Raw genomic sequence first — 13,590 nt, 5'->3', positions numbered from 1 at the left:
GTATTTCCATTTAGCAACAGTTCTCACTGTGTTATATGTCAAATGCACATCTAAGTTCACAAAGAGCACAAGGCAGAGAGTTTATGCCCTGCATTCAGGCAGGAGCCCAGGCCAAAGTCTGGGTGTGGGTCAGTGTGATAGCAGGAAGGGCCTGTTATAGCACTCAGAAGAAAATCATTCCAAGGCAATAACGTAGAATGAGACATGTGGCTTTTATCAATCTTCACCTTGGTATTTTCAAAGCAAAAAACTTACTTGCCATTGTGAACCCCCCCAGACCAGCTACTGGGGAACACTAATACCTGGCTGTCGATCAGGGACACCATCCTCTCGGATGGCATCCTCAGCATAGCAATAAGTAGCAGGAGCATGCAGCCTCTGGAAAAACAGTGGCAGGGAAGGCTACCCGTCAGTTTTAACAGCAGAAAGTCTGCTCATATTTATGCATGACCGCTCAAGTGAACTGCGTGACTGCTTTTGTTGATCTTAACAATCTATTCTTTCAGTAAGAACACCAGGAGGAAGCCACGCTGGGACTGCGCAAGGGAAAAAAACCCACCCTATGGACACAGTGAATGGGACAGAAAATTCCCCTACAAATTCTATAAGTTTATTTGCAGTGATGCTCTGCACTGACTTTTCTAGCAGCTTTTTGGGACACCTTTACACAAAGCCCAAGCCACACCACAGTAGTAATTTTAACTAAATCTACTTTATAAATTGATTAGACCATTGATTTTTTCATAGCTTAGATAAAGACAAAGTGACCTTTCCATCCCACAAAAAACAAAGGGAATTAACACGTGTAAACAGAGCCTTCATTTTAAAGGAAGTGTTTTACTCCCTTAGAAGGTAAGTCCTGTAATTCTTTATTTTTCCTGCAGCTCTCAAAAGATCAGTTCTCCTTCCTTCACTTGAGCTTTTCACCCTTCTGTTCAAAACAGGCCAAAGGGACAAGACTTCTCTGAGCATATACAGAAGAGCAGTCTGAAGAAAAACACAATACAGATCTTCCTATAGGTCACTGAGTGGTAAAGAAACTAGTACCAGTTTGTAGAATAACAGTTCTAATTCAGTCAAGTAAAGCAGCATCACAGAGGACAGTTCCCAGTAGCACTAACAGTTTCATAAGCACAAAAAGTTTAATGCTTCCTCTATACAAAAAAGAACTTTGAGAAGTATTTATTACGAAGTAGAATAACATGTGTTTATATTGGTTGAAACCATTTCCCTCGCGAATCACTGCACGTATATGATTTAGACCTGCTTAAAATAAACATGTTGTGTTTTGGGCAAGGTTCCATTATTAGGACCTCGTGCCTTCTGGTCCTTCCTACACAGTGCACTCGGGGATGCAGATTACAATCCTAGAGCTGAACAGTCAGGTGTCATTTGTGTTTTGATGATCCAACAGGCTCTGGAAGCCTGCAGAGAACACGGAGCCTGTAACTGTCACTGCAGCACCCATTAGGATCACCCTGTGCTGGTGGCACTGGGAGGAAGGTAAACAGACCCATAGCCCAGTGGCTTTCAAATATCCGGGAGGCAATCCAGGCAAAAGGAAAGGATGAAACCTCAGAACTGCAAGCGCGGGTCATTCTCCTGTAAGAGTTTTGCTCAGTGCAGCAGCATCCCAGGACTTGCCTGCTGCTGCTGACCACCTGCAGCAGGTACAGCCACACACCTTTGATCAGCAACAGAACATCAAACTGCAAAACTACTTCACCAGAAACACTGACGTTTCTTGGGGCTGTGTGAGCAGAACGCCAGCACGCACGCTGCTCCCAGCAGGACCCCCATCACTGTCATCACCTGGAAGGTGAACACTGTTTAGATGTTATTTGTCCATAGCTAGTGAGTCTGGCATTCACAGATGCACTGTGGTGGTGGGATGCTGTACATGTATCTGGATGCTTGGCTCCAAAATAACATGAGTCTGCAATACCAACATCAGCTTGCCTACTCTTTACAGCCTTTATTCACAGACTTCTACAGAGACAGCTCTCCACAGTGTTGTGAAGCCTAGTTATGCATGATGGAACAGTGGCCAGTATCAATATGGCTCGTTAAGGAAAGCTTCACAATGCCACCACCCTGCACGTACAGGCTTCGGTACCTGAAACAGCACAATCCTGTGTGAGAGCATTGATGGCAAGCAGGCCTTCTGTGTTTTGTGGGCAGAAAATTAATTTACAAGGTTCATGTATGCAGAACACAGTCCTGTTACTACAACACACAGGAACAGTTTTAAAATACAATAAGCAAGAAAGCGTGATTGTCACAAGTACCCCAGAAGCCTTTAGATTTGTGGCACTCTGCTGAGCTCGTTACTGAGCCTACTGACACAGGCTTTCACTTCCCCTGCAGATCAGTTCAGTGTTGAGAAGGAAGGGGCCACGGTGTCTTGGGCACTATGAGGACAGAGACTTGACTGTCCCAAGCCCAGAAAAAGCAAAACAGGCTAAATGGCTCTTTCATCTGTTCCTGTGCAGCTGCTCATATGGCCACACTGCCAGCACACACAGCCCTTACTCCCCATCTACTGCCCCTGCAGAGAGCAACCTTGCAGGTAGCTGCCCTTTCGGTAGCACAGAGAACAAGAACAGCATTTGCAGGGCAGCTGCTCTACCCCGCTGCTCCTTTTTCTTTAGCTCTACATCACCTCAGCAGTGCTGGGCACAGAGCACAACCAGACACTCCAGCACTGAGACTCCAACTGCCTGTTACTGTGGCCAAGGAGCTCGGAATACTGAGTCACTCGGAGATGGCAGTGCCGCAGGGACTGCTCTGCCTTCTTGCCAATTCAAATTTTGCCTGTGCTGCCAAGATGACAAGCTGGTAGCAGGCACCCAGGGACATTTTGTAATTGCACATGCACCTCTGTAGGCTGTCACACACCTGGAGAACATTTTCTGGTTACAAATCCCAAGACAACAGGAAAAATCTAGACCAAGTAAACAAAGAAACAGTAAAAGAGCCAATGCTACCCATTACAGCACTAGCAGTCCCCCAGAAGGCATAGGCATGCAAGGGAACCACACCTCTTCGTCGTAGCCATGAAAAAGCTGTGCTGACATGCAGGCCAAGCAGCAAAAAAATCTTTGCCTTAAATCTCTCTCAACAGTCGCAGGTTGACATGAAATGCAATCCATAAATCTGTTTCAGCTAAGCCAAGGATCAGAATATAAATTCACAAATGCCTTGGTCTCCCTAGGCCCTTCAACATTTCCACAGTCTCATTTCAGCAATTTCTCTCAAAATGCTAAACTAGCTAAAAAGAGTTGGCAAATAAACAGATCCCCCAGTTGCTACTTCCCTGTTTCCCACAGTGGCACGCATCGCTCCCATACAATTCATACAGCTGCACACCCATTTCACCATTCTCTGGGCAGAATCATTCAGTAAAGGACTGCAATCTGTATGCAAGAAGTCAAGCAGTAAGCAAATAAAGACATTGGTGGCAATGGGATTCAGAAGTCCTGAACTGCTTTTGCACTAGAGATCTCCAACACGTACATTTTTTGGCTACACTAAAGGTAGGAGACAGCATAGGACAGGTGAGAAGAGCTCCATGACCCTGGTGTGTGGAAGACAGCAGATAGATGATCCCAGAAGAGTTACCAAAATGTTCTCACATATGATAATTTACTATTAGGTAATTCACTAAAAGAATTGCTCTCTCCAGCATTTTAAGGTTAGTCTGATGCAAAAAATCTTGGGATCAAAGCTAAAAGTGCTGAAGAGAGAATTACTTCAGGGGCATTAACTCCAAGCTGTCCAAAACCCTACACCAACTTCCATCATAACATTATTTCTGACAAAGCCTCATCTGGCAGGAGCATCTCTGAAGCCCTGGTTCCTGTGCTTTAGATCCTTGTTGCATGAAAGACTTCCAGCTGAGCACAGAGCACTTGCAGGGCACTGTCAAGAGCATATTCTGGAGCATTTGTTCAGCCAGCTGTTCACAGAAGTTGGGATTTCTTTATGGAGACTGGAGTACCCAGAAACTCCTCAGTCTCACACAGGAGGATGGGGGCATGGCCACTTGTAAGCAACAGAGGGATTTGAAGAGTGCCGAGTCTCCATGAGTCAGGACCAGAGAGGGGGGAAAAAGACTGCGCTCCAGTTCTTAAGGTAACTCCACACAAAGAACAGGGAAGTGACCTAACCAGAATGTGAAATGCCGCAGTATAGGAGAGCTAAAGGAACAGAGATTGAGACAAAAATAATTTTGAAATAGGCATACATGGGCAGAAACCTTAAGCTGAAAACACTACTTTCTATGTAGCAATTTGCAGAATTATTATAATAGTGTAAGATGTCAAAATATCCCCATTCTATCTATAGAACGACATGCAATTCAGTCAGAAAACTAGTTTCATCAGCATAGACAAATGCTTGAATACAATCAACTTCCCCCACCTGCACAGTCCCAGGCACTACTCGCCTGCCACAGCAGAGCTGCAGGGAAGGGTAGGACGCAAGAAAGACCGCATTCTCCTCGTGATAACTTCAGCAGCAGTACCAATCCCATCATTGCAACTCATTTGACATTACGCTGAGATAAGCTGACACGTTTTCTCACTGAAATGCAGAAGCTGCAAAGGCAGCACTGCCTTTAAATTCGGAATTAAGGAAAAGCACAAAAGAGAATGAGAATGGTGATGGATTGAAATTCTCTGCACCTGCTTGTTAGCAACAGCAAATCTGTTTAGCTAATACATTACAGCTGTGTATCCCGATGGCTCACCACAAATTCTAGGTGGGTATTTGGAGCAAGCAGTCACACCAATTGCTAAACTGCAGCCCCCAGTACAGAACCAGCCTGGCCAAACCACTGCCAGGAACAAAGATCAATCCCCCTCCTGCCCCTGTAACATAGGGACAAAAGACATTCCTCGTGAGATAGAATGGTAACAGATACAAATAGCAAGATAAAAATACAATGTTCAGATACCTCAAGAAGGGAAATGAACTATCACTTCCTAAAAGAGAGTCGCTATGAAGTTGCAGGAATTTTGAGAGCAGCAGCACTGGTGCAGAGCAGAGGCTGGGGAAACTCCACACACCAGTTCCATGCTGTTCCATAGTTAAACTTCAAAGCCAAAAGCCATGCGAAATCTCACACTTCTGCCAGGCACAGAAGTGTTCCTCACAGTACTTGCAGCATTGATACTGCAAGCAAATATCCGAAGTTCACATGAGATTAAAGTCTGGCATCTGGGAATTTCCTTAGGATCTATATCATTTGAAGATTCACCTCACATTCTGATCAACATCTAAAATCCTCCTATCAGATCATGCTAACACAAAGTTCTTTTCTACTTCACACCCACCCCACCCCCCCCTTTTCTTTTTTGGGAGAGGCAGGCAGAATTTAAAAGTGAAATTCTAACATTAAATTCAGGATATTAGAAATAATTTTAAAATGGATTCAATTAAAAAAAAAAATCAAATCCATCTAAACTGACACCATTTGTTTCTTCTTCCCCCACTGCCCCCAGAGAAGCATCAGGAGGCAGTGCTTACTTCTAGTTAAAAGAAGACCAAAATTGCTTCCTGCAACCTCAAAATAGCTCAGAAGTCTTAGTTACTACTTGGCTTAAAAAAAAAATAAATAATATTAGCAGCAAAAACAAGTCCTCCACATTTATTACTTAAGCAGTTGGGGAGAAAAAGCAGAGCCTTAAAGAGATCATACCAAAGCACTGTGGTTCTTCCATTAGTCAAGGCAGCATGTCGGTACAGGTCGAAACATCCCGCTTCATGTTTTCGCACCTTCGCAGCTTAGCAAGTCTGAGCTCCAGCGACTACAATCCAGGCCAGTTTATTAAGCAGGGGCACACCTCAGGTATCACTAGAGCAAACCACAGCATGAAGGCTGATCCTGCATGGTTCCAGAGAGCTGCACAGTTAGCAAAAATCCCCCCCAAGTGGATTTTAGAGAGTCCCTAGACTCAGCATGCCAAGGGGGAAGATCTGTTGGCTCTCACCACTGTGCTGGGGTAAAACCGTGCAACACGTGAGATTACTGTTTCCCAATTGAATTAAGCATCTACTTTGTCTCCTGGAACAATGGTATCATGTCACAAGACCGTGCACATGCTCCTAATGTCTCAAATGCTTGTCCATGAAAAACACACGCAGGGATTTTCTAAGAATTGTCTTCTGGCACAGACACCAAACCAGACAACGCTCAAATAAACAGTCAATATGAATCTTCTCTAAAGACATCATCCCAACCATCAGGTCATCAAAGATGCCTCCGTTAATAGGACAAGAAAAACGATACCAGCACAATGAAAGACCAGCTGGCACATTCCCATAAAGGCAAAAGCAGCCCTCCTGTGGCTTTGATGAACAGCGGAAGATGAATCTTTTCAGATACAGTAATCCTGCAATCAGATACTCACGAGAAGTGAAAATAAATGCAAATCAAATCCAGGGCTTTAACAGATTATGGGGAATGCAAAGAAGTAGAATCAGTAGAATGCACCAGCTTTCCAGCACTTGGAGCACAAAGACGTTTCACTGAAGATCCAGGTGAGCAAAAAGGGCACCAGTCCAACTGCTGCTTCCTGAAACTAGCTTGTATCTAGAGGGCTAATTCTTAAAAGAAAGCAGGCAGGCTCATGCCTCCTCTGACTGCTACCACCCTGCAAGCTGGGATGAATAAAAGTCCTATCATCTCCTCCAGGATGTCCTTATGCAAGATGGGGAGGGTTCAACTCAGAACTTGGCTACAACAGCCAATTTGAAGTTTCAGGGGAAAAAGCCCAACAGCTACAAACAAACAAAACCAGAACAGATGGAGAGGCTGCCAGGAAGAAGGAGAAGAAGCTGAAGTCCTTGTGAGTTTGCTTTGACGGGCAGCAGGAACAACTGAGACAGAGGAAGATGACAGAAGAGAAATAACGTGAATCTGACCAATTCAGAAACAAAGCTTTTACCACATAAAATACCAAGCCTTTGTGGGAAGCGGCTGCTTCATCTTCTGTCAAACTTCCCCTCATCTGTTGTTCTCCCTCCCCAGGTGACACTAAAGCATAAAGCATTTCTTCTACTCAAAAAGATACCATGCCTCCCTGTACCCGACACTGCTGGCTAAATGGACCACTCCAGAAAGCAAATAATGGAAGGCAGCAAGTGCAATGACTTTTGTTTTCCTGTTGGACAGTACTGGATAGCACACACACCCCCCACAGACAACCTGGGTGGGTGCTTTTTCCTTCAGAGCACACCCAATATACAACTGGCATCGCTTCTTTGGCAGGCAGCCTCTCTTCAGGCACACGGGGCCACCTCCAGCAGCACCAGATACTTTCCAGACTTGTTCAGCCCTCGCAGTCTCTGCTGATGCTGCCAGGAAAGCCCAAGCGTGCCAGCGGCAGCAACACTCACAGAAACAACCCTGCTTTGCACAAAGACTGGCACCGAAGCGAAGGGAATGGCTCTGTGGGCTCCTTACAACCCTCTGTCAGCTATTCCCTCTGCCCTTATATGGGAACATCCCGTGGCCCCGCTGGGAATATGATGCTGTTGGTGGATGTGAAAGGTAAGGCAATACCTGAGCTGTCAGCAAGCGAGGACAGAATTTTTCTTTTCCGAAAAGCAGAGTCTAGGAGCCCAAACTCTTTAAAGCACTTACGTGGGAGAAAGCAAGAGATTAGAGTGTCAACTGCTGACAGTCTGCACCCACCTTCCTCAAGAGAGTTATGCCGGTAATTTTAATCTTATTAAATATTGGTAATCGTATTACTAACCTAACTCTTTTCACATGTTGGAAGAAATTTAAAGAGAAAATTCCGTATATGAACCGCACTATGTTAAATGCTTTCTAGCCAAATCTCAATTCAGGGCAAGTCCCTGGCTTGCAGATTCCAGCTCTGCTACACACAGGTGTGGATGAGCATGGAAACAGTCTGCTCAGCACCAGATTACCTACACATCACCTTCCCTGCCGGATTCTTCTCTTCCCATAACCTGCTTGTTTTCTTCTCCTGGGATTCTGCTAGACATTCCCAGCCTCTCAAAGTGACCCTATTAAAACCATTCCAATTCCTATGCAATTCCATGTCTGATTTATAAGGGGAAACACCGATTTCCCCATTAGAATGCAAACTCACATAGCACAACAGCTCGGTGCATCAGCTTCCTCCCAAATCAGGGCAAATGCCTCCACCACTGGCTTGGCTCCCAGCATCACACAGACACATCATTAATGTAACACTCATCGATTTTTGCATTTTGTACGCAATGCATAACGCAGGAGACCGGTGGCCTCCACTCAAAAATAAAAAGTGAGACCAGATATGAGCAGACCCAGCACTCCACCTTACGCAGAGTAAAGCACTTGTTTAGTAAAATACCAACCCCAGTGCTTTACAACACTCAGGATTGTAGCCCCTTCCTCTGTAACTACAGCAACAGCCCAGATACTCTCTCAAGACTCCTCCTGTTCCAGACTGCTGCCCTGAGATAAAGCAGCAGTCACAGAAAGTTTAGATTTGAGAAAAGAAAGATCTCAAATTGCACTGATGTAACAGAAAACACACCTGCTTAGGGGGCCCAAACACTTGCTACAAACTGTTCAAAAGGAATGCGTTCAAGGTGGAAAATGAGATCTCCAGGAGAACAGGACTTAACCACTCAGTCTCAGTACAGACAGTAAAAATCAATGCTGAGGGGAAAGAGGTGAACACATGGTCTTCCTGAAGTTAAAGGTACTGTATTTATCAGAGAGGCACCTTCTAACATTTTTTTACTGTTACTGGAAAAAGTGTTGAACAGTCTGAAGAAGGCAGACAAGTTAGCCTCCCTCAAGTTAATGATTTAAATGTATTTGTAAGTTAGCAAAACAGATGTAATTATTAAGCAAGTTTGCTTTTGGTAGAAGGCAGTTATTACTACCTCTGAGGTTGAAGTTTCAGGAATATGATAATACTGACTAGTAATACTATTTTTTTAAGACACTGCCTGGCTTCAGCCATTGTTTACTGCCACACCATTTACTACCAACCCTCAAAACCCTGGTACAGGGTTTAGAAGACGACACTTAAGTCACTCGTCAATCCTTTTGCCGATTAGAAAGTCATCTTGAAGCTCCTCAAATGGCATACCCCCCGAGTAACATCTAGCTCTTCCCGGGTTAGAAAGTTCTCAGCATCCTCTGAAGACAGCAACCACATCAAACACGGACACCGCACTCCCGCACCGGCCCCCACAACCACACGACACAGGTGAAAACTCTTTCACAAGCCCCAGCTCGAGCATTACGGAAAACTCACATATAATTTTCTCCACGTTTCGCGCTGTTTATCCCAACGTGCCTGCTCGCGGCGACTTCCAAAAAAGCTTTCCCAGCGCTGCTGCGGCTCTTTACCAGAAGACTATTCCCCCGCTCTTGCCTTTTCCCGGAGGCAGAGCTCCGCCAGTGTCCTCCCGGGGCCCGGTCCTCGCCCGTCCACCAGCCCCGGTGCCACCCCCCGCCGCTCCGCTCCAAGCGCTGCCACGGTCGCGGTGGACGCTCCCGGTCGCACCAATCCGCTCTGCCCCCCCCGCGCCCAGCCGCAACCCCGCCGCTCGCCCTCGCTGCCCAGCCCGTGGTGTCTCCGGGGGTCGCCAGCCCCGCTGCCCGCTCCTCCTCCCGGTAGCGGAGCCGCAACGCCCGGCCGTCCCAGCGGGAGGTCGGCGGGGGGGGGGGGGGGGTGTCGGGGGGGGGTGTGTGTACCCTGCCCACCGGAGCCACCCCAGCTCGCCTCGCCCCGCCAGGCCGCGGCCCGGCCCCGCCGCTCCTGAGGGGCCGCGCCCATCCCCCCACGCGGAGACAAAGCGCGGCCCCCGGGCGGCACCTGCCGCCGGCCGCTGACCCCCGGCACCGCGCCGCCGGCGCCCTCCCCACCGCCCACCCCCGGGCCGGGCCGTTGCTCGGCTCGGCGGCAGCCCGTGACCCGCCGCCGTCCCCGCCGCCGCCCCTCACCTGCCGCGGCGGCCGCGCCGCCCCGCTCCGCGCCGGCCCCGAGCAGCGCTGCCCGCACCGAGCCGCGGAGCGACAGCCCCGCCCCGCGGCGGCACGCGCCGCCCGCCCCCCCACCCCGCTCCTCCAATAGCAGCCCGCCGCCACGCCGAGGCCACGCCCCCCGCGACCACCCCGTCCCGCGGGGTCCTAGCGCGGGCCGGCTGCCCCCCGCGCCCACCACGCTCGCGGCCAGCGGCGAGACCCCATTGGCTGTCGCCGCCGGCGGGGCGTGGCCACGGGCCCCCCCCTCAGCAGCGTCCCGCCAACACCGGGCCCGGGCTCGGCCGGCCCAGCTGGAAGCGGCCTCGGACGGGGAAGGGGCTTCTGCCGCCCCGAGACAGCGAGCCGCGGCCCTTCACGAGTCACCCCGAAGCCGCTGCTGGGCAAGGCCTCCTGAAGGACCCGCCTGTGGCGGATGTTCTGGGTGTTCCCGCCAAAAACATTCGTGGCTGCTGCTCCAGAGGTGTTTGCAGCCGCTATGTTGGGAGCTGGACTTAAAACTATATGTTGTGGAAGAAATCACAGCATTTCTCTTCTCTCTGTATTTCACAGCAACATAATTTTGCTTCTGCTTTATTGTGCTTGGCTGTCTTCAGCCAAGAGGTACGAGCGAGTGGGAACTTAAGAGTGATGCAGTACGGACGGTGCACAGGGAGCAAAATCTGATAGCAAAACCAGTTTCTATTTACTTAGGAACCATCCTGCACACAGACAGCATCGGGCTAATGTGGCTAAGATACAGCACAGTTCCCATTTGCAGAGTATGTGGGAACCAGGACATGAGCAAGATTCAAGAATGTGACAAAAGCATAATTACCTCTGGTTACAAAACAGCAACAAACCATTCCCTCTGAAAGTCCGTGGAGACAAAAGCGTCATAAAGCAGAAGTGCCTGAAGTGATATCACAGAATCACAGAACAGTTTGAGCTGGAAGGGACCTTACAGATCACCTAGTCTCATCCTCCTGCCATGGGCAGGGCCACCTTCCACCAGCCCAGGTTGCCCAAAGCCCCATCCAACCTGGCCTTGAACCCTTCCAGGGAGGGGGCAGCCACAGCTTCTCTGGGCAGCCTGTGCCAGGGCCTCACCCCCCGCACAGTAAGGAATTTCTTCCTTATGTCTAATCTAAATCTCCTCTCTTTCAGTTTAAAACTGTTCCCCCTCGTCCTCTCCCTTCACCCCTGATCAAGGGTCCCTCCCCCCTTTCCCGCAGCCCCTTTCAGCCCTGGGGGCCGCTCTAAGGTCTCCCCGGAGCCTTCTCTCCTCCAGCTGAACCCCCCAACTCTCCCAGCCTGCCCTCACAGGGGGGCTCCAGCCCCTGAGCATCTCCGTGGCCTCCTCTGGACCCGCCCAAGCAGGTCCGTGTCCTTCTGCTGTTGGTGCCCCCAGAGCTGCCCCCACTGCAGGGGGGTCTCCCAAGAGCAGAGCAGAGGGGGAGAATCCCCCCCTCGCCCTGCTGCCCACACTGCTCTGGGTGCAGCCCAGCACACGGGTGGCTTTCTGGGCTGCGAGCACACATTGCTGGCTCATGGGAGGATTAGTGGGTGAAAAACTGACCAAGTCCTTCTCCTTGGGGCTGCTCTCCATCCACTCCTCTCCCAGCCTGTGTTTATAACTGGGATTGCCCCGACCCATGGGCAGGACCTTGCCCTTGCCCTTGCTGCACTCCATGAGGTTCACACAGTCCCAGCTCTGCAGCCTGTCCAGGTCCCTCTGGATGGCACAGCCCTTCCCTCCAGCGTGTGACCGCACCACACAGCTCAGTGGTGTCACTGAACTCGCTGAGGGTGCCTCGATCCCGCTGTCCGTGTCTCCAACAACGATGTTAAACAGCACTGGTCCCAACAGCCACCCCTGAGGAATTACACTCGTCACTGCTCTCCACTTGGACATCGAGCTCTTGACCACAACTCTCTGAGTGCGACCATCCAGCCAATTCCTTATCCACCAAGTGGTCTATCTTTCAAATCTACGTCTCTCCAATGTAGAGACAAGGATGTTGTGCAGGACAGTATCAAATGCCTTGCACAAGTCCAGGTGGATGACATGACGTTTAACATAAACTGACTGCTGGTTATGTGACTTTTATTCGTGTGAAGCTGGAAGCTCTGGAAGCTGTGAAGCTGGTGCTCTGTGTAAGAGGCACTTCTTGCCCCTAAGAACTGACTGCATAAAATCCTCTCTCTGAATTAGGGGTAAGTTCTGTCAGTAACAGCTCTGCAGAGGGACAGAATTAATGCTCCCATTTTTCTCACTCACACTGTAACCTCTGTGTTCCCCAGACGTGCTGGATTCTGTTGTGCCGTTGTACAGTCAGTCTAACAACTGACTTGCTATACATGACTGACTGTATGTACTGAATACAATTACACAGCCCAGTGGCCATTTGCCTGCTGAGCTGACTGCCAGATGTTTGGAAATCCCAGACAAAAGATGAAGTTACGCCTTTACCATCCAGCCACAAAATCCACGTGGAAAAAGGATGTATCTGAGGACATGCAGAAGTGATACAGTAGCTGTAGGTTAAAGCAAACTCTGAGGAAGAGGAAACAGGCACTGGCCTGGGTAGTGCAAATTACAGAATCCACTGTATGACAGGGGTGCCCATCACTTTTATTTTTTGGCTAGACGGAGCTCCGCACAAGACACAAAGCTGCTCTGAAAGTCTGAATCAGGCTTCCCTCCCACGTGCATTTCTGACATTTCAGAGGAGTATAGTTCGTACAAGTCCTATGTCCAGAAGTGATATTACACATCTACTTTCTTTGTTATAATCCATCAGCCTCTCACATTCCCACCCCCAGCCCCAAAATTGACTATTTTATGAAGGAAAAAAAATACATCTGAAAATTTAGACATGCCAAACAGTCCCCAGGATCTGGCAGCACAATCACAGTCCCCCAAAGGAAGGATTCTTTCAGAGGCAGCTGCTGGCTGCCTCTCTGGACCTTTGCTCCTTGGTGCTTCATTATGCTGAGGAGTCCTCGGGGCACACTGTAGGCAGAGCCCGTGAGGACTCTCATGAGGAGATGATCCCTTACTTGCTCCTCTCCCCACACAGACAAACCCATCCTATTACCACACCCTACCCACTGAATCGCTCTTCAGGTTAGAGCTCACTGAACAGACTATCTCACTAATCAGAGACTTTTTAAGTGCACTCAAATTGCTTCCACCAAAATCCAGTTTTGGTGACTAAGAGCATTAAAAAAAACCCCCAATTTTTCTTTGCTCCAACCCATTCCTGACTCAAAACACTAATCCCCTTTGTGCCTTTCCTCCAGAGCCAGTCCCAACCTGCAGCCCCTTCTGTCTGGTAAAAAACATCTGCAGGCTTCACTTAAAAAGCAGCAAAGTGCCCCATAAGAGCACATTGGAAAAGAGCAGCTTTTTCTTCTGTCCCACGGCAGGGCTGGTGCAGGGAGCTGGCTGCAGGGTCTGCCTTGGGAACAGGGCAGGAAGAGCTTCTGTGCACCTGAAGGATGCTATAGTGTCCCCCTCCTACCCCCCTTACTGTACTTGCAGCCCTCCAGACTGACAAGGACATTGTAAAAATCACCATGGGGTTATA

General features: G+C 49.1%; 1 protein-coding gene across 2 annotated transcripts in view; it reads right to left on the bottom strand.

The window, feature by feature from the left end:
• The window catches only part of PLXNB1 (plexin B1), a 79,288-nt gene extending 69,227 nt beyond the window's left edge, over positions 1-10,061 (bottom strand). Inside the window, exon 1 of one of the 2 annotated variants that reach the window (XM_074914375.1) lies at positions 9,980-10,061. The gene's annotated coding sequence lies outside the window, so the exon portion shown is untranslated. The remainder of the gene's footprint in view (positions 1-9,979) is intronic. The other variant, XM_074914373.1, reaches the window with a different exon arrangement.
• Positions 10,062-13,590: the final 3,529 nt, after the last annotated feature.

Source organism: Athene noctua, chromosome 10 (assembly GCF_965140245.1).
Source record: "Athene noctua chromosome 10, bAthNoc1.hap1.1, whole genome shotgun sequence".
Lineage (NCBI taxonomy): Eukaryota > Metazoa > Chordata > Aves > Strigiformes > Strigidae > Athene > Athene noctua.
The sequence above is the reverse complement of the archived record's forward strand: the minus strand, read 5'-3'. Positions and strand labels throughout refer to the sequence as shown.